The sequence below is a fragment of the Cupressus sempervirens genome, unplaced genomic scaffold, assembly GCF_028749045.1.
Source record: "Cupressus sempervirens isolate cs-2001-9-10 unplaced genomic scaffold, ASM2874904v1 CseChr00s100001_01, whole genome shotgun sequence".
Taxonomy (NCBI): Eukaryota; Viridiplantae; Streptophyta; class Pinopsida; order Cupressales; family Cupressaceae; genus Cupressus; species Cupressus sempervirens.
In genome coordinates this window covers 2,706,149-2,729,067 of record NW_028322205.1, presented here as the reverse complement: position 1 = coordinate 2,729,067, position 22,919 = coordinate 2,706,149, and positions in this window count along the sequence as shown.

The following is a 22,919-nucleotide window of genomic DNA, read 5'->3' as shown; positions in this document are numbered from 1 at the left end:
AGGATTCCTAGACTATAGAGATTTGTGCTATGTGTTATGGATAGCTTGTTTGGGACTTGAGATTATCTCCTCAGCACGGTGGGAGTGGACCACTTAGGTTCCACGCGGTCGGGTGGTAGTGTTTTATCACTCTTATCATTTGAGATCCGTCGGAGACACCGTGGCTGGAGCATTCTTGGTTGGTATTTATCTTCATTATGTTCTTGGAGCATTATGATAGATGATATACCTTATGATGGATGTATTTGCTGATATGTTTCCTATATTGATGATTTGCATATGTTAGATGATGGTATCCTATGCTTTACTTTGCATGTTAGTAGGATGTTTTAGGAGTGACATTCCTACTATGTTAATACCGATGATCTCTTTGGTGCTTTGGAATGTTACGCACAGAGGGATGACTAGGATCCACGATGGTCTAATGATGCTATTTACGATTGGGAGGAACCGTGCACTTAGTTTATTTTGTTTGATCTTTATGATGGATGTATATGTCTTCTATGGTGATGTATCATGTGACTATCTCTACTTTGATGTATCATGGATTGGAATAGGATGATGTACCTTATTTCACATATGTATATTTTTTTTAAGCCTTCATACCCTGTGACATGTACAGTGGATGATTGAGCATTTGGAAATGTAATGTATGAACATTGGACTTAACATTATTATTCATGTGGATGTTGTACTGGATGGATTCCTGTATGTTAGTTAGTTTAGATGTAACTCAACGTTAAGGGATTCTTAAAGAATGAAATCGGTTATGTATGTTATGTTTACTTTTAGATGGACATTGCTATTGCTTCCATTATTATGTATAAGTTATATATGGTTTATCTTTCATGTTTTAAAAAAAAAAATTGTTAGGTAAACTTAGTGTAATTCTTTGGATCCCTTGGCGGAGCATTACATTTGGTATCAGAGCCCAAGTTTCAACATTGGGAGCTCTGGGTATATTGGAATGTCACTAGTTGTTAACTAGTTGATCAAAACGAAAACTTTGAATTATCATGTGTATCTCTTTCAAACTAAAAACTTGAAATTAGGTGAACTGAAAATAGAACCTAAACTATTACTTGCATATTTTTTATACTTCAACACTTAGCTTTTAAAATTGGAAATTTTACTAAAAACCTAAACGAAGGCAAAAATGAAAATTGAAACTTATTCTAGTTGTAAAACATGTATCTTTTATCTATGTTGTAAGGTAGTAAACCTTTGTTTATCTTTGCAAGCATTAAGTTGCTTTTGTTTAGAATGTATTAAGGGATATATTTCAGTAGTTGTTAAAGGAATGATGTTGTATCGATATAGTTTTTGGTTTACCATTAAACCAGAATCATATTGCTCTAAGTGTGTTGTAAAATTCTCAGTGGAATCATATTCCCCTGTAGGGAGGAAAAGGGTTCAATGGCACCCGCATAGTGAGTATCTTAGTTTCTCATTCTTATAGGCTTCCGGGAGTAAGCCTAATCCTAGGAGGGGGTGGATGTAGTGCCTGCCCCTAGTTCACATTTTGTTATCATTGCTGAACTCTTTTAGAGCTAGTTTCATGTTGATGGTTAGTAACATTATTATGAGATTATCAGATATTGTGCTATGGATTTAGTTGATATGTGATGAGATTACTTAGACTCTACATTTCATGTATGTATGATGATTATTTTCAGTGTTTGCAGTTATTAATGATGATTAGTAAGATGATTTATTATCATATGTGTTTTCTTATGGATACTTACCCCATACTTGCATGTGTATGGTGTGCGTGTTTGCTTTGTGTGTTTTCTTTTGTATGGTGTGTCTGATGTGGTTAAGGAAGGGAGTCGTAGTCACCTGCTAGTCGGGATCTACATGATGCACCACTTCCTGCCATTGCTTGTTTAGTTTAGTATATATTGTGCTTGTACATGCATAGTTTTTATGCATGTTGCAGGTATCGGGTATCGACTTCCCTGAATTGCCAGGATGAGCGTACCCTATCACATTATCTCAATGATAAGAGAGGGGAGATACATTCTCTAGTCCCCAATTTATTTTAAATAAATTTTCTAAAAATAATCGCTGGATAATTTATTTATTTAATTTTATAATAACTATTATTATTATTATTATTATTATAATATATATATTTTAAAATTAAATACCTGCAACCCCAATAATAATCAGTTCATTAATAACAACAATAATTATAATTAACATCTATCAATTAATGTTTATCATTAATTTTGAATTAGCACCATTTATAATCTAAATTACTAAATTTAATAAAAACTGTAACTCTTAAAAAATTATTTAATAATTAATATTCATTAACTATTAATTAATTAAAACCTCTTAATAAAAATTATTTAACAATTAATATTTATTAATTATTAATTAATTAAACTAATCATTATTAAATAAACTTATTAATAAAATTAATAACATATAATATTATAAAATTTTAATAAAATAATTTTATTTTAAATAATTATTAAAAATTTAAAACAATTAATAAAATTTATTTATTAAATAATAATTAAAAATTAATATTAAATAATATATATTAAAAAAAACTTTTAATAACATGCATTTTAAGGCCCTCTGGCCGTATGCCTCACGACTGCTGCCGCGGCTGTGCTGTGACAACATCAGTGATTACTGCTGTTATCGCAATACTGCCATGAATAACAATTGTGGCCTTTAATGTCACGGGAGAAGGTAGGGGGGAGGTGGGGGTGTCACGGCCCCACCTCCCATTTTAAATTATTATTATTATTTTAAAATTTTTTTGTTTTTAATATAATTTATTTTTATAAACCCCCCCCCCCCCCCCCCCCCCATAATAATATTTTTTAATATTTACAATTTTATTCTGATAGGATAAAAATGTTTAACCATCCAAATTTTTAATTAAATTTTTTTCTTTTATTTCAAACCCTTACTCGGATTAATTTTCGTTCTTAAAATCTATTGAAAAATGATAACATTTATCTTCTAATTTTCTCGTAAACTATATATATATTTAAAAAATTATAACAATTGCTATGTTAATCTGATAGGGAAAATACAGACAACCATTTGAATCTTCAATTTAGAATTTTCATTTTCTAATTCAAACTCTTCCCAAATTAAATTCTAATTTCTTCTCCTACGGAACGAGATTTCAAATTGATTTATTTTCCTTTCAATCTTATTATACAGCTGAGATACAATACAAGAGAGTGATAGATTCATGCAACAAAATCCAGAGAATCGATTTCAACAATCATGAAGAAGACAAGATTATCTAAATAACATAATTCCAACTGGGTGAATGAAAACTCAAGAACTTACCTAGTTCTGATATTAAAATCACAAACACCCAAGAAGATGGTAAAGAAATCCCTCATCTCAAAACTTTCTCCCTTTCGAAAATTTCTTCTTTCTCCAAAATTTGCGGTCAAAATTTGCATCCCCCAAAAATGAACCCTCCAATTGTGATAAAGAGTTCTCTCCTTAAATTGGGGGCACTGATTGTGCGTTCACCCGAGAGAACTCTGTGCTCACTAGACTCGAACTCTAAATTAACTTTTCTTAATCTTTCTTAACCTTTTCCATACATGCTAAATTGAATTATTAAATAACTTTATTTAATTTTTACTTGACTTCTATTTTAATTGATTTATTAAATTTTAATCACATGCACACATTATGCAATTAAAATATCTTTATTAATTTCACTTGTTTTATCTTTTTAATTAAATTCTTATATTTTAATCTCATGCACGCATCATGCGAACTTAAAACTTTTAATAAATTAATATATTTTCACTTTTAAATTTATTTTCAAAACTTAATTGATAAAATATTTATTAACTTAAATAATAATATTATTTAGCATTTATTTAAAAATGAACTCTAAATATATTATTATTAAATAAAATAAATATTATCAAATTCTAAAATTATCCTTCTAACTTTTATCTTCAATTTTTTTAAAATTTAATTAATTTCTCAATTAATTAAATATAATTAAATATTAAAATATCATAATAATTTTTTATTCAATTAAATCTTTTAATTAGACTTAATTAATAGAAAATCCACCCAAGACTCATAAAACAACATATGAAAACTCATCAAAGAAAAACACATAGAAAATCAAACTAAAGAGTTATAATCACGAATTAATGTCATTCGACGCATTTGGAGGGTACTCAATTTGGATACTCGTCCTAATTATCTAGAACAAATGGCTTAAAGATTTGAGATTTAGACTTAAGAATTTATCTCCCCTCTCTTACCATTAAGATAATGTGATAGGGTACGCTCATCCTGGCAATTCAGAGAAATTGATATTCGATACTTGCAACTTGCATAAAATTCACGCATGTACAAACATAATATTATAAGCTAAACAGGAAATGGTAGGAAGTGGTGCATCGTGTAGATCCTGACTAGCAAGTGACTATGACTCCCTTCCTTAACCACATTAGAAACATCATACATAAAGAAAAACAAACACTCACCTCATACACATGAAGTATGGGGTAAGTATCCATAAGAAACCACATAATAATCCATCTAACTCATCATCATCAATAACTGAAATCATTGAATAATCATGATGCATACATGAAATATAGAGTACCAAGTAATCTCATCATATAATAAATTGAATCTGAAACAATATATGATAATCACTAAATAATGTTACTAATAATCAAGCATAAAACTAGCCTAAAAGAGTTCGGCAATGATAACAAAAATTCAAACTAGGGGTAGGCACTATTTTTAATTTTTATTTAAATTTAAAAAAAAAAAAATATATATATATATATATATATATATATATATATATATATATTTTGGTGGGGAGGCGGGGCCACCAAAGCCCCACCTCCCATCATTCCCCCACGACAGTAGCAAAGGGACTCCTAGCGGCCATTAAGGGCTGCACAACAGCACAGGCTACTGGTAGCCATTAAAGGCCTCATGGCAAGCCTATTGTCGTGAACAATAGGTATGCCTGTTGTCATGGTAGCAGGTCTGTCACGACAGCAAAGCCGACGGGCTTTCAAAATATATGTAGGGGGGCTTTTAATTTTAATTTATAAAATTTTAATATTAATTTTATTATTAATTAATAATTTTTATTAATAAGTTTTTAAATTATTAATTTAATTATTAATAGATTTTTAAATATAGTTAAATATAGTCAATTTTTAATTAATAATTTATTTATAGCTTTGTTAATTAGTACTAATTATTAATTAATAAGTTATCAATATAGTGTTTATTCTCATAATTATTAATTAATTAAATTAAATGCAATTTAATTAAGTTTAATTAATAATAGAAGTTATTTAATGAAGTTTTAAATTTATTTAATTATTATTATTAAGAATATTGATTTTAATAAAATTGTAAATTATTTTATTTGAAAATTAATAAGTATTATTTTAATAATTTAAATAAATAATTACCCTTAAATTATTTTGGAATAATGGACTTAAAATCAAATAATGGTAACTGTGCATTTTATTCAAATATAAGAAATGAGTTAATTTGTAAGTTTAAACTGTGAAACTTATCTACATAAACCATACATTGAAACAAAAACTTAACCTTGCTATTAACTCAACTATGTGTTTTCAAAATCAAATCAAACTATGAACTACACTGTTATTTGTATGTTGTCTATGCTTTGGGTTTGGGTTGACTAGAGTGTTGACCAATTTTAGGATGTCTACCACAGGCTTGGAAGTTCTTTGATTCTGGTATTATGATGATTTGATTTTGATCTTTTAAACTCAACCATGGTAATGTGTTGGTATGCTTTATGATGAGTTTGGTTATATTGTTGGTTATTGCTTTCAGTGTCATTGTGGGATGATAAGATGGATGTTATGACATATTTGACTTAACCTTTTTGAGTATTCGATCAATATTTTTTTGGGATGTTTTCCAGTTGCTTGTAAAGAACTAACGAGTTATTGTAAATTATCTTTTGATGCTTTTCAGTCACTTGTATAGGACTGAGGTGATATACTATGATTCTTTGATTTGTGATTTCATGAGCTTAGGGTAGGCTATCTATATGTAATGTTGGGAAGTGGCTTGCAGTAGAGGCCAGGGCCCAAAGTGGCTACCAGGGTAATCAATTGTAAGTTGTTTAATAAGTGAAAACACTACACTAAATAGGAATAAAATGAACCTAGTAAGAGTCTTTATATGTTCTTGCCCATGCCTCGAGTGCTAGTACAAACTAGGATGAGAGTAGAGGGAACACTTGGTTGTGACTATGCATCGTTAGTATGCCTTGTTAGTACGAAAGGATATTAGTGTCATATAGAGTCACTAGGGGGTCGGGGTCAAGTTAGACTGCTAGGGTAACTCTAGTGTTGATTTGTGCGATGACATTTGTCTACTTACATAGTAGATTTTCTACATGTTTGTGTTTGCCTTTGGGTCTAGATGTTGATTTATCTTGGAACCTTTGAGTTAGATTACTTTTAGGCTTTTCTTGACTTAGATATTACTTTTGATTTTTGGATTGATATCCTGTTTGGGACTTGATATTATTTCCTCAGAGCGGTGGGAGTGGGCCTTTTTGGGTTACCATGCGGTCGGGTGGTAGTGCTTTTTAGTCTTACTATTGAGATCCATCTGTTGTTGCCGTGGCTGGAGTTTCTTGTCTACTTTTTCTTTCATTCTATCTTTGTGTATTATGATGAATGGTTATATTTTTATGATGGATGGTTATATCTTTATGGTGGATGATCTTTACTTATTGTATTGTAATTTGTTTCATTGATCCAAAAAGGATGATGTAATCTATTTTTATAAATGTATATTCTTTCAACCTTTTATACCCTGTGACATGTACAGTGGATGATTGTGCATTCCGAATTTTATTGCCAAGTGGCATTCAGAACAAATGTATATTATATAAATGGACTTGGACTTGCAACTATTCTTTCATGTGGATGTAGTAAATTAATTAGACTTAGTATTAATTAAATTTAAGTGTGACTCAACGTTTTGGGATACTTAAGGAATGTAATCTGTTATGTTTGCTTATGAATGATTATATGTTATTGCTTCTGCTACTTTATGATTGTTGTACATGTTGTTCTTTTATAATAAAAAAATGTTTGATACACTTAGTAAAACTTTAGGTTAGTTCTTTTCGATCCCTTGGTAGGGCATTACACAGTGAGGAAGCAAATTAGAAAGATAAGAAAAATATCCTTGTGAAGCTAAAAGGATACATTTGATCAAGAAGGATCAAGTACAAGCCAGAATTGAGATCTGCAATCATCAATTCAGTTGCATCCAAAGTAGGTCATCTCATTGTTACTCTCTAACCATTTTAGCAGTGATCTAAATCTCTTAACAGAGTTGACTTAACAACCATTTGTAAATCCTCTAACAAGGTGATAGTTCTATTGAATTGTTTAAAGACCTTTGACAAGACCACTTCTAACAGAGTTGGCTCCTAATAGGACTCACTTCAAAAGAGTGAAAACACTAACTAGTTGAAATTGGTGGTTTTTCCCAAATTGGATTTTCACGTTAAATCTTGGTGTCATATTTCTTTTCTGTGCTTGAAACTAAGTTAAAGTAATAATAATCATAGATAACATCTTAAGATTTTCATGTTAAGTAGTTATCGAACATTCTCAATATTTACCGAGTTACAACATTTCTTTGTGTTGTCAAGCTAGTAGAATTAAGTTTTGACAGAATTATTTTGTATTGACAACTAAGGGATCTGGGATATTATTTTGTAGTAACTGATTCACGCCTCCCCTCTCAGTTACTCCTCTTATATTTCCAAAATGACTTACTATAAATAGTAAGTCCCTCAAATAGAGCCAAAATACAACATAGGTTGTTGGAAAGCCTATAACCACACAACTAAGACCCTCAAATCCCATTGTTAGCTCACGAGGGTCGTGATGCTGAACTGACCTGGCCAACTATAGGAACTTGCTAAAAATGGGGACATTACAATCCTCCCTTGCTAAGATAAAATAAACATCACAATCCCCTTGGATCCCAAAGGTAGAACTGCGTACTATCCCTATTGTGTATAAGAAACTCATGTAGCATCAGTACCTAAATAACTAATATGAATGATAAAATCATTTGGAAACTGATTGTAGATGTTGATGGTGATGACAACCCATCGAAACTCAATCCAACTAAAATACCAAATCTGTCCACACTTGAGTCCCCATCAAACTGATACTCACACCCAACTACATTGTGGAGATGGTAACAACCCTAGGTAATTGAAACACTACCACCAACTCCAACCTCTTCCAAACTATCCCGAGTGTGTAGATACTACAAGGGGTCTAACTTGCAGTTGTTAATCCCATTTGCAAAAGATGGGGTTAATCCATCCCATAATGGATGGCATGAAGCTGGAGCCAACCCACACCGAAGTGAAACCAAATCCTCTACCTGTGGGAGAAAAGAAAAATGATGAGCACTCCTCATAGTGTAATGCCAATAAAAACTCTCAATCTCTGTCAAGGGCTCATCATCATGAAATTGGGAATTAGAAGATGGCTCCAATCTTTGACTCTAAACTAATGGTTAGGTAGGATCCTGGGCAACCCTCTTAGCAAACCCAACCTCAAAATCTGTGTGAGGAAGCATAGTAGATAGAGTCCCTACAATCTTTTCCACTAACCTCTAAATAACACAACAACCTCAGATGAGAGTACCCTCAGACACTCTATATGAATTGTCCCTCACATCTAAACTCTCCAATATATACTCCATGAAGGACTCTATTAGTTTGTGGTGACTGATTAGGGAAGTACTATACATACTTCATAAATTCTTCAGGGTTTGGACCATGCTTGACGTTGTGACTAATGTATGGCCAACATATAGCCAACATATTGTAACCCTAAAGTGGCATAAAACACTTGTATAAAAGGGCTTAGGGTTAGGGATTGTTTCATTGTAGGTGATGTGAAAATTGGTTCTTGTGGCAATATTGAGCTATAAGGGATTACAAATTGTAATCAAGTTGTAATCACTGGATTGTAAAAATATTGGACTTGCTGTTTGGTGGACATAGCCCAGGGATTGTGTGAACTATGTTAAATCTTGGTGTCTTGTGTACTTTTTCTGTGTGATATATTATTTTTTGTTATTGGTTATATTTGCATGTAATTATTATTTCTGTCTAAGGTTTAATCCTAACAAGTGGTATTAAAGTAAGGTTTTTTTTTTAGTTATCCTCTACAAGAAGTCTCACGATTGAGTGAGAGCTATGGTAGACGAAGGTAAGTAGAGGGTTGACAGGTTTAATGGGAAAAACTTTCAGTTATGGAAGATGTAAATGGAAGACTATCTTTATCAGAATGATTTATGGAAGCCATTGGAAGGCAAAACCAAGAATCAAGGATCTATGTCAAATGACGACTTGGATCTTTTGGATAGAAAGGCACTTGGAAGAATACATTTATGCCTAGCACCATTGGTGGCATTTAATATTACAAAAGCGAAGACAATAAAAGAATTGATGCAAACCCTAGTGAAACTGTATGAAAAGCCCTCTGCTTCAAACAAGGTATTTCTCATGAAGCGCTTATTTAATATGAAAATGATAGAAGGTGGATTTGTTGCAGATCATTTAAATGAGCTTAATACTATTACTAGTTAGTTATCTTTTGTAGGTATCAATTTTGATGAAGAAATTAGGGCTCTTTTGATTTTGTGTTCTTTGCCTGAAAGCTGGAATGACTTGGTAATGGCTGTGAGTAATTCTATTCCCGGATCTAGTATGCTAAAATATGATGACGTGATCAGTGTTATTTTGAGTGAGGAAACTTGATAGGAAATTCTTAGGTGGATCTACATCTGGAAGTGCTTTGAACACACAAAGTTGAGGTAGAATAACTGAGACAGGAAATAATTCCAAAAATTGTGGGAAATCAAGAGGAAAGTCAAAAGGGAGGAGGTCTTAATCAAGAGGACTGAACAACTACTGGTACTGTGGGAAACTAGGGAATAAAAATAAAGATTGTTGGACTCAAAAGAAAAATGAAAGAGATAAACCAGATGGAGACAAGGAGGCAAATGTGGTAAGTAAAAAATCCAAAGAGGATGCTTCACTTCTGTCTTTAGAAAGTGTTGATGATTCATGGGTTTTAGATTTTGGTGCTTCATTTCATGCTACACCTCATAGAGGTTATTTCATTGATTACATCTAAGGGGATTTTGGTCTTGTTTATTTGGGGGATAATGAACCCTGTCAGATTGTTTGAAAGGGAAAAGTTAAGATTAAGTTGCAGAATGAGAATCATTGGCAACTACATGAGGTAAGACATGTTCCAAGGCTAAGTAGGAATTTAATTTTAGTAGGGCAACTCAGTGATGAGGTTTGTATAGTTACTTTTAATGATAAAAATTGGAAGGTTTCAAAAGGTTCCCTTGTAGTAGCAAGATGTAATGTCCCCTTTTTAGGACATTACAAGTGGTATCAGAGCATGATACTGCCAGCCTAAATACAATGAATACAATGAGATGAAACAATTATAGAACGATTTCAATTTAGAAACTAAGATACACAAAAGAAAAGAAATCAATGATTAGGACTCATCTATATTTCATAGAACATCCCAAATCCTAAAAGGTGGAATTATAAAGAAAATTACAGAGGACCATAGAAGCGAATATCTATATGCTCATCTTCAATCTCCTTATCAATATCAAGTGTTGTAGCTATGTTAGAGGATTATTCACATGTTGGGCATGAATTGCCAAACTTCACCCAGATGGCATTTAGCAACAGTGCAAGAAGCAAAAGTTAATCTGGATTCAATAAGGTGTGATAATCTATAGGAGGAATGGAAGAGATGCTTACAAATCCAAAGCCTCCAGAGCTAAGGTATTCTTGATCCACAATGGCTAATTTTTCAGATGGGTAGAGAGATTTGACCATTTGAATGTATGGAATTTCATCCACTATGGCACCCACTTCCCCATTCATTAGCTTGAGGTATTTTGAGATCATTTGTGAGATAAGTTTTTACAAATGAAGGTTTCAAGTAACCCACTCAAACATTGCTTGTTGTGAGACTTCTCATGTTTGTAATTGATGGTGCCAATCTTTCCACTATGAGAATAGAGATGAAATGTGTAGTGTAGCTATTTTTCAGTATTAGAGCGTTGGAAAGACAAATAGCCAAGATTCCCTTTGCCCAGACTACTCTTGACATCCTCTCCTAAAACTTATTATACAATGCTTTCATCAATTTAAGAATGTAGAAAACTAAAAACAAATATAGAAGTTGTTCAGTAGTAGATAAAACATTCTATTCATTTAAATGACATTATAAATAATTCTTGATCATCTTGTGATCAAAACAATCGGATTCAATAATTAAAAGTCTTGAGTCATACAACAAATTCTGAAAACTACAAGTAAAACTAATAGAAATCTTGTACAATACATGATAAAATCCATATTTAGAAAACCTAATTCTGAGTCATCTAAAAAACTATAGAGAATTTGAGTATCTCATACAAAAGCCACTAAAGAATTATGTATTTTGAAACTGATTTGATGATCATGAAAAACACGAAATACTTACTCTGAGCAAATACAAAGGTAGAAAGCAAGGATCTACAGATGAAACAAGATAATGTATTAGTTTTCTGTCAGTTCAGATTAGAAGGGCATTACCATCCTACAATAATATGATACATGAGCATATGTAAAAGAGCTTGGACATTAGTTAGAGTAGATGAATATAAAAGAAAGATAACAAAGAAGGGGAATATTCATAAGGCAACCTAAAGAATGGCAATTTGAGACAAAAGTATCACAACCTTTCCTATGCCATGTTATTTGGATGGGACCCACTATAGGTGAACAACTTCATAAGTACGAGAGAATATAAAAAAAAGATACTGTTTAATGGTACGGTGAGACCCTTTGCTTATAGAGCAAGGGATAAATGAGGTAAACTTAAAAGAGATTCATATAGTATATGAAATGTAAAAGTAAGGCATGATTTTATTTTGATTTCTATTCATTTTACTTTTTATATTATGTTATTGTATAAAGATGAACAAATATATTTTTTCTATTGAATATAATCAATAATTATGATTGTGATATTAAAGAAAGGAAAATATGCATTTTTCATTTATGAGATTTTCATTATAAAAATAAATTATTGTTATTATTATTATTATTAGTATTATTAGAAGTGTATCAGGGAATGGAGTTTCAAGTGTAATCAAGAAAAGGCTTGAGTAAGATTCCACTTGCCACATAAGATCTATTTAGACATGCAATATATAAGGGAAATTTATATTTGAAATGGCTAATCAAAGGATTAGTAGATTTCTCCTCCATGCTTTAATATAAACTAAAGGTTTAATAAATTACAAAGTTGTTAAGTAAAAATGATTAAATTATCTAAGATCATCATCTTCCAAGTTGAGATAAGGCTTGCGGTGGAATGGGCTGGGTGACACCACTTAGGGTATTGGATAAAACCTACAGGTATCGGGTAAGGCCTATGGTGGAGTGAATATCCCAGGGTACATCATACAAAGGCACCTTCTTGGGAATGATGATCAGAGAGAAATAATAATAATGAGGGAGAACGTTGAGGCCCAGTAATTCGAGTAACAGGGCACCCCATTATGGTTTCTCCTCCTATAATTGAATGATAAGATTAAGTATCTGATATTTCAAAGATTATACTTTAAAAATACTTCTTATTGAAAAAAAAAAAATAGTTGATAGAATCACCTTAAGATCATGATTCTCCAAGTTGAGATAAGGCCTGCAGTGGAATGGGTTGGGTGAAACCACTCGGGGTACTTGATAAAGCCTATGGGTATCAGATAAGGCCTACGGTGGAGTGAATATCCTAGGGTACATCATACAAAGGCACCTTCTTGGGAATAATGATTGGAGAGAGATAACAATAATAAGGGCAAACAATGAAGCCCACTAGTTGGGTAATAGGGCACCCTATTATAGTTTCTCCTCCCATATGCAAGAATTGATGAGTTAACATTATAATGAATAGATACTTTTGATAAACACATTGTTAGGAGATTGATTTATACATACTGTGTACTAATGATTTCTTTGGTTGTAGGATTTACAATTAAGGAAATGCATAACATGTGTATTATGTATTTGCATTGTGTTTTTTGCATGTCTTCATCTATTTGCACCATGTTTGCTTCATGTCTTCATTTATTAAAATGTATATTCTATAAATCTTTTAGGCTTTATATGCAAATTTGTTTGTATCTATGATTGATTTTGCTTGAGGGTAAGCAAATTTTGAGAGGGGAGGACTGTGATGTCCCCGTTTTGACATGTAATTCAAATAGGTATTATATAAAGTAATACTAATAATTAAAATAATGATATTATATTATAATAATATTATATTAAAATAATATTTAGTAATACTATTATAATCATATAATATTTTATAAATCATGTTAGATTTATAAATACAATATTATATCATAATCATATAATAATATCATATTACGTATAACGTATTATAATATAATCAATGAAATACTATAATCTAATATAATGGTGATTAAGATATATTTCAATGTAACAATACTATATCAATAATGTATTATTGATATATTATTAAATTAATATATATTATAATATGATTGTTAATATAATATATTAACTAAGCTTATTAATATGAATGTATAATATAATTATTATTAATATGAATGTATAATATAATTATTATTAATATAATATGAAAAGACGTGGCTCTTTCCATTAATATATATATATATATATATATATGTATATGTATGTATGTATGTATATATGAGGAATAATAACATTGAAAGATTATCAGGAGATAAAAATATTATAAAACCCTTACGAATAAAAGTCAAATAAATAATGTTCCCAAACGAGACATTACATAAGAAGTGTGAAAGTAGACACTTTATATCTTTGTATAGGTCATATTATTCCTTCAACTTTAATTGTTTCAGAGAAACATGAATGTTTAGGAATAGTTGTTGCAATTTTAAGTAGGGAGAACAAATAGTTTCTTTAGATTCTGATACAATATTGTGGCACAATAGATTTGGGCACATGAGTGAGAAAGGTATGAAAGTACTTCATTCAAAGAAAGTTTTCCCAGGTTTGAAATGTGTTAATATGGATTTATGTGAAAGTTGTGTGTATGGAAAGCAAAAGGTAGTGATTTTTTTGAAGACTTAGAAGGAAAATAAAAAGGAGAAATTAGAGCTTGTGCATACAGATGTATGGGGACCAAATCATGTATCTTCCCTTGGTGGCTGTCATTATTATGTTACATTCATTGATGACGCAACTAGAAAAGTATGGGTTTATTTCCTTAGACATAAATCTGATGTATTTCAAACTTTTAAGAAATGAAAATGCTTGGTTGAAAATGAGATTGGTAAGAAATTAAAATGTCTTAGATCTGATAATGGTGGTGAGTATTGTTGTCATAAGTTTGAAGATTATTACGTCATTAATGGTACTCATAGAGAGAAAACTATTTGAAGGACTCCACAAGAAAATGGAGTGGCTGAATGCATGAACAAGACTATAATGGAGCATGTAAGGAGCATGAGGTTGCATGCTGGGTTGCCCTTACACGTGTGGGCAGAGGCTGTCAATACTATTGTATATTTGATTAATAGAGGTCCCTCTACTCCTTTGGGTCATGGTATTATAGAGGAAGCATGGACTGGTAAGAAGGTGAGTTATTCTTTTCTCAAAACCTTTAGTTATGAAGTGTTTGCTCATATAGATCCTAAAAATTTGGTTATAGGCTTTGGGATGTTGAAAATTGTAAAATTGTAAGAAGCAGGGATGTCATATTCAATGAGAAAGTGTTGTACAAAGATTTGTTGTAGCAACATGAGAAGAAAGAAGATGATTTTGTAGTGTTGGATGATACTCCAAAAGATGATGTTCCATAAATTCTTCATGATGTGCAACAACCACAACAACAAATACCACATACACCAGGGAATGTTAGATAGTCAAAAAGGCAAACTAGACCTCTACAAAGTTTTTTTGCCTCTTTGTATTCTATTTTACTTACTGATGCTAGTGAACCTGAATGTTATCATGAAGCTGTGTAGGTGAATACTAAGATTCAGTGGGAGTTTTCAATGAAAGATGAAATGGACTCTACTGTAAAATAAGACTTGGAATTTATGCAAGTTGCCTGCAGGTAAAAAGGCTTTACATAATAAATGGGTTTACAAGTTAAAAGAAAAGGATGGAGGTAAGAAAAGATTTAAAGCCAGATTAGTTGTCAAAGGATTTGCACAGAAACAAGGCATTAATTTTGATGAGATATTCTCTCCTATCGTTAAAATCACTTCTATCCATACTGTTTTAAATATTGTGGCTACTAAAGATTTCCACTTAGAGCAACTTTATGTTAAAATAACCTTCCTTCATGGTGATTTGGATGAAGAGATATATATGGCTTAGCCATAGGGTTTTGAGATCAAAGGTAAGGAGAACTTAGTTTGCAAATTAAAGAAAAGTTTATATGGCTTGAAGCAAGCATCTCGATAATGGGATCTGAAATTTGATAGTTTTATGCATGAGCATGGATATAGTAGATGTAATTTAGATCATTATGTTTATTTTAAGAGGTTGGATGATGATAGCTACATTATTTTATGTTTATATGTTGATGATATGCTTGTAGTTGGGTCTAACATGGATCAGATTAAGGGGCTGAAACACTAGTTAGCATATGCATTTTCTATGAAGGATTTGGGGGAAGCAAAACAAATTCTTGGTATGAAGATTTGTAGTGATAGGAAGAACAAGAAATTGACATTATCTCAAGTTGATTATGTTGAGAAGGTGTTGCAATATTTATCTATGGAGAATGCTAAATTTGTTAGCACACCTTTACCTGGTCATTTGAAGTTGACTAAGGAGATGTGTCCCAAGACACAAGAAGAGGAGGAGAAGATGTCAAAGGTACCCTATGCTTCAACTGTAGGAAGCTTGATGTATGCTATGGTATGTACAAGGCCAGATATTGCACATGCAGTGGGAGTCATTAGTAGGTATATGAGTCATCTAGAAATTGAGCATTAGAATGTAGTTAAATGGATTCTCAGATATTTGAGAGGAACATTCAGTAAGTGTTTACACTTTGGAGGATCTACTACTGATTTATAGGGCTATGTTGACTCAAATTTGGTAGGGGATACTAATACCAAGTAGAGTACTATAGGTTATGTATTTACTATTGGTGGGCTAGCCGTGAGTAGGTTTCTAGGTTATAGAAGGTTGATGCTTTATCCACTATAGAGGCAGAGTATGTTGCTGCTATAGAGGCAGCCAAGGAGATGATATGGATTCAATTCTTCTTGGAAGAATTGGGACACCTTCAGAGGGATAATTATTTGTTTACAAATAGTCAGAGTGCCATTCATCTTGTGAAGAATTCAACTCTGAATTCAAAGACTAAACACATATAGTTGCGATACCATTTCATTTGGTCAGTTTTGGATGATGGATAGTTAAAGCTAGAAAAGATAGATACATATGATAATCCAACAGATATGTTTACAAAGGTAGTAACAAGGGAGAAGCTAAACTCCTCTTTAGCTTTAGTTGGTCTTCTAGACTAAACATGAATAAAAGAACATCAAAGTCTAGGGTGGTTTGATCTAGTGGAGGCCCCATGTGGTAGCAGTATTGCTATAGAATCAGTCTCCAAGAGGTTGATTGTTGTCTAGTGTGGTGTCTGATCAGTCCCCAAGTGGGAGATTGTTAGTTTGTAGTGACTGATCAGGGAAGTATTATACATACTTCATAAATTCTTTGGGGTTTGGGCCATTGTCAACATATGGCTGACATGTTGTAAGCCTAAAGTGGCATAAAATACTTGTATAAAAGGGCTTTAAGGTTATGGATTGTTTCATTGTAGGTGATGTAAAAATTGGTTCTTATGGTGGTATTGAGCTGTAAGAGATTACAGATTGTAATTAGGTTGTATTCACTAGATTGTAAAAATATTGGACTTGTTGTTTGGTGGACATAGCCCAGGGATTGGGTGAACCACATCAAATCTTGGTGTCTTGTGTTCTTTTTCTACGTGATCTATTATTTTTTGTTATTGGTTATATTTGTATGTAATTGTTATTTTTGTTTGAGGTTTAATCCTAATAGACTCTATGCAACATAAATTATATGTGGAAGCATCAACTTGCTCCCCTATGATCCAGAGCTGATCCCTTTGGAAATGTGGCACTACCATCTATCTAATGGTATCGACTGTATGAAATGAAGAAATAGATCTGCTTTCGATAGAAGGAAGAAAATCACCATGAGAGCTCGTCTCCCTTGATGCTCTCACCTCATTTGTACCTATTGCACCCATATGCTGGATAAATGTGTCAACCACATCATCACTTTCCTCATCCCTAACCATGGAAGCAAAGTCACCACCAACCATAATATGTAACTGAACATGGTCTGGGGCTGATATCAACTGTACCTGCTCTAACTCCATAGTAACCTCATCCAACTTTGACTATGACTCTTGAAGAGCCAACTGAGTATACTAAAGAGAGTCCACAGTCACCTCAAACTCCTAGGTAAGCTCATCTACCTCCTCGTCTTTCCCTAACAACGTCTCATAATAGGTACTACCCCACTCCAAAAGGTAATCCCTTTTAGCAACTAACTAAGAGTAACTATGTTTCAAGATCCTGATAGCCTCTCGAAGCATATGAACCTTTGCTAGAGAAAGAGTACTCTTATTGTGCTTATCAGACATAGGAGCACCCCAACCAGATGTAGCTAGCATCTGACAGACATCATCATGATGCCTAAGAGCTGAAGAAATGTCACTATCACTCACCTTCAGATAACTAGTCACATGATGTCTCTGTAACCCCTAACTCCTATGCAATCTCTATGTCTCACTAACGACACTATGATAGGAAATTGAATCAGAGCTACCCACCACAAGATCACTCATTGTATGTGTACTATCAACCTTGCACAACTCTGCATTTGAGATACAACTACAATTACCTCAATCAACTCCTCATCTGAAGAAATGGAATCCCTCACAATATCAATATCCCCACATGTCTTAGCTTCCACCTCAAAGGATAAATCCTATAAACACTAATCTTGGGACCCATATAAAACCTCCTTCAAGTCATTAGTTGATACCTAGAAAGGGATGTCATACCCGATGTAACTCATAGCATCATCAAATGTATCATCATATGTGTCCATACTATCTACATCCATATCTACTGACTCTGCTATAACATACAAATCACCAACATCACAGTTGGGTGACTCCATACATGCATTGGTCCCACTTGAGGAAGAAATTGCCTCCCGTACTAGAGAAATACTATGATAAATCACATAAAAATATCTAATAATAATCCTCTCCTTGAGAGAGCTAGAGGTGTCAGTAGTAACAACTGCATTAACTATCTCTGCACTAGCTGCAATAACTCTAGGAGCCTCAACTTATTGAAGTTCAATGCTATTATCCACCAAGGGTAATGACACATCTACTGATCTCTATGAAATGAGTCCATCATCAACACTATGGATGGGCTAGCAAGTGTCATACTAAACATAGGTACATCAACATCATGGACACATGTCAGAGAAAGCTCAAGCTTCCTTCCTTGCAACCTAGATGTCGGCTTTCTAAAGGTAGAAACCATATACCTTGCTGCCCTCTCAACTGCCGTGGGATCCAACAAGCTCTTTGCAAACCTTTGTTGATGAAGCTTTAGTTTCTCTAAACTCTCCTACAAGGCATTCATTTTTATGCTAACTTCCTCATTACTCCACTGATTTCTAGAACTACCACTCCTATGTCTGTCCATAGCTCGAGAAAAAAAAGTGCTGGTCACTCTATAAATTAGATTTGAAAATCTTCAAAGTTAGCACCGAACAAAATAAAAATTGAGCCCAATTCCTGTAGGTTGTTAGGAAACTGCTCTAATTCCACTGTTAAAACCCTCAACAGGCTATATCCTTAACAAACATTAATTTTCTTTTGCTAATTAACAGTTTGATATTTTGTCAAACATTTGGCAGGCAAATTATTATCACTCAATAAATAATGCTTTAAATTCATAGCTAACCTCTGAATTCATTTATCAACAAACCATATAACAATATAATGAAAAGGGAATTTAATTTTTGGATGATTATAAATCAGAATTTGAAGCCAACTTGCTTATTTCAAACTGTGTAATATAAGCTAAATTTTACAAATTAAGAACCTAGTCTTTGTCATAGAATGTAATTGAAAAGTCAAACTAAGAGCCACTTGGTCCAATTTCAATCTGGCGTTTACAGTCTACCCTTATAAATGCTACCCAAAACAAACTCCAATCTACAGACTAAACCCTCATCCAAGAATAGAGAAATTATAATATTCAATTGTATAAATGCTCCTCAGTCGCATTTAATATAGAAATAGGAGATGATAACAAAACTCAAAAGTCCATAATACCTCAGCTGTAGATTCTAAGAATTAAATCTACAATACTTCAGCTGTAGATCCCAAACCCTTATACTTCAGCAAGGGCACAAACTTCAAGCTTAGAAATGTCACAAAGACAACAAGAGCAAAATAAGATAATCAAATAATTGGATGCTTTACTCATCAAATGGGCTCATATTTATAATCTCCAAATAGAACAATGTTTCCCAAATGAACTTCACTTAAGAAGCTTCCCACACAATATTAAAATATAATAAAGTGCCATTATAATTTGATTTATTAATTGCTTTTGGCTTTGAAAATGACATTTTCCACCATAACTTAAAATTCTAACATGTAAGGTCACTGTTTCTTATTCCCATGATTTAAAATTTTTCATCCGAGTTCCAATGAGCTATGATATTGAGGTGACCAACCAACAACACTATAAAAATTAGTAACCTCAATGTATTTATATGAATAATAATAATAATTCACCCATCTTGCGAAAACACCTAAAGAGGTATCAGAATCAAAATCTGACAACACCAAAGTGATCCTAATGATGAAAGATGATGAATGAACCTGACGGGGTGATTTATTATAAATAGATGCTCCCTCCAAGATTCTTGAATCTCAAACTGGAAGCCCAAAATAAAAACTGAGAGCATCCTCCAACTCCTCTAACTCAACTGAGCTCATCAGAACCAATAGATTGACTTACTATAAATAGTAAGTCCCTCAATTAGAGCCAAAACACATCATAGGCCGCTAGAAAGCCTATAACCACACAATTGAGACCCTCAAATCCCATTATCAACTCACGAGGGTCACGATGGTGAACTAGCCTAGTCAACTATAGGAACCTGCTAAAAATGGGGACATTACACAAGAAGAGATCTAGAATCCATTACCAACAAGTTTATATTATGTTTGCAATAGGAAGATGGAGGATATAAAGATGGTATTGTTCCTTGTTCCTCTTTATAAAGCACTTTTAATTATAATTATAACTATAACTATATATTTGAATAAAGAAAGATTTATAAGACAATGAAGAAGATAGATATAAGAATGGCGAAAGGTGTGTAAAAAATGACATAAAGAAAGACAAAAAGATATATAGAAGAGAGAGACTAAGAGAATAAGAGAGGGAGAGATAGAGAAAGGGAGAGACATTTAGAAGTAGATAGAGATGAGACATATAAAGATAGAGATATAAGAGAAGAATTGGAGAGAGGAGATTATTTAATTAGAATATTGTAATAAACATATAATTTAAAATTATTATTAATTGAGATTAAAATAATATATTTCATTAAAATATTTTTAAATTATTTTGAATTTTGAAATAACAATTGACAAGTTAAAATAATATTTTATATGTATTGACTTATTAAAATTAAATATAGTAGTTCTAATGCAATTTGATTTTGTTAACACTTCTAAAACACAATTACAACTATATTATGGGCACACCATTAAGGAAGTTAATAATTTTAAAGCTCCAAATTACATATGTTCCCACACCTTTAAAACATTTATAGAATAAGTTGTAATTATCTACAAAGATAAAACACTTTTCCAATGTTATATTTTAATATTATTGTTTTTGTTTGAGATTTCTTTTAGATGTATACTTTTTAATATGTAGAGTTAAGTAATAAGATGTAAGTTATTACTTTTGTGGTATTATTATTAAGTAATAAGACATAATTTATTATGATATTTAATTATTCCAATTAATTTTTTATTTAAATTATTATATTGAGATGTTAACGTTTTAAAAATCTTTATAAAGATATTAAAAATTTAAGTTTGTGTTATCAAATTTCTTCTTACAAAGTTTGTATATTTTCATAAATTTAAACAATTATTTACATATTTGCACAAATTTGTAGTTTATTTTTATTTTCATTTTTTAATCAAGAAAAGGTCGAAGCCTAAAAATTTATTAATTTATTAAGAGAGATTACAACACAACTATGTTCAATGCAGGAATTGACAAGGAAAGATTGGAGTAAAGAAAACCTTCAGTCTAGCCTGAGACTTATGCAGTCCAAAAATATCACATTATAGAAATTATGAACTTGCTTTGGACAAATACTACACTGAATGATGTAAAACAAATTTCCATTTACATGTCCAGATTTTGGAATTATATATCTGTTTGAAGCTTTACTAGTACCATAAAATAGTTAAGATAAAGACAACATTTGCCCAACCATTTATAACTTGCATGACTAAATATTACAATACATAAGCCTTTTACATATGTTTAGTGACAAAAACAAATAGGATTTGAATATATGATTCATATGTTAGTGGTTTTCTTTCATTCATTTCTCAATTCCAATTATAATTAATGCATGCACTTTAAGAATTTTTCAAATTTAATCCCTGAAGCTTCAAATCTGTAGACAATAGTCCTCTACACACTTGAACCAAAGATTAGTAGAAATAACATAATCCTATAGATATTTATGGTAATATTTTCCAAGGAACCAAAGATTGTTTAAGTAAGAGTTACTGAAAAAATAAACCAATAAGAACAACCCCACTAATCCAATCCACCATTAATATTACTGATCAATTATCCATATTATAGCTCAAAAAAAAACTTTCCCTCAGGTCATAGTTATTTTTACAAACTTCATTAGTATCCAAATCTATATTTAATTGAAAGAATAGCTATAGTGGAGGTATATAAATACTTATGAACTAAAAGAAAGCTCCCTTTGGTCCTAAACTTATATATGATTTTTACATATTGGCAACAAATATTAAAGTTAAAACTTTATCATGAGATGAATGATTCACTATTCTTAACTAGTATTTATATCAAATATTTCACTTTTAAATTTTTATTACTAGAGAGATACCATAATCTAGTCTTCCCTTATCAGGGTTATAAAGATGAGTAGATATATTTAGCTATATATTGCAGATATTTCATTCATTACTTTTCCTATAGATATTTACGTCTTAGAATTTTTTTAATATATATTATGTTGGAGTATCATCAAAGCTCATAAGTGTTAGGATTAAACCATGGATGGAAATAAAAATCACATGCAAATATAACCAATATTAGAAAATAATAGATCACGCAGGAAAAGAACACAAGACACCAAGATTTAACATGGTTCACCTAATCCCTAGGCTATGTCCACCAAACAACAAGTCTGATATTATTACGATCCAGTGATTACAACCTGATTACAATCCATAATCCCTTACAACTCAATACTGCCACAAGAACCAATTTTTGCATCACCACTATGAAATAATCTCTAACCCTAAGCTCTTTTATACAAGTACTTTTATCACTTTAGGGTTATAATTAATAATTACATGTCAGCCCAAAATCTCAATAAAATAGGGCCCAAATTTTTTTTCAGGGGCTCCACCCCGAACCCTTAGACA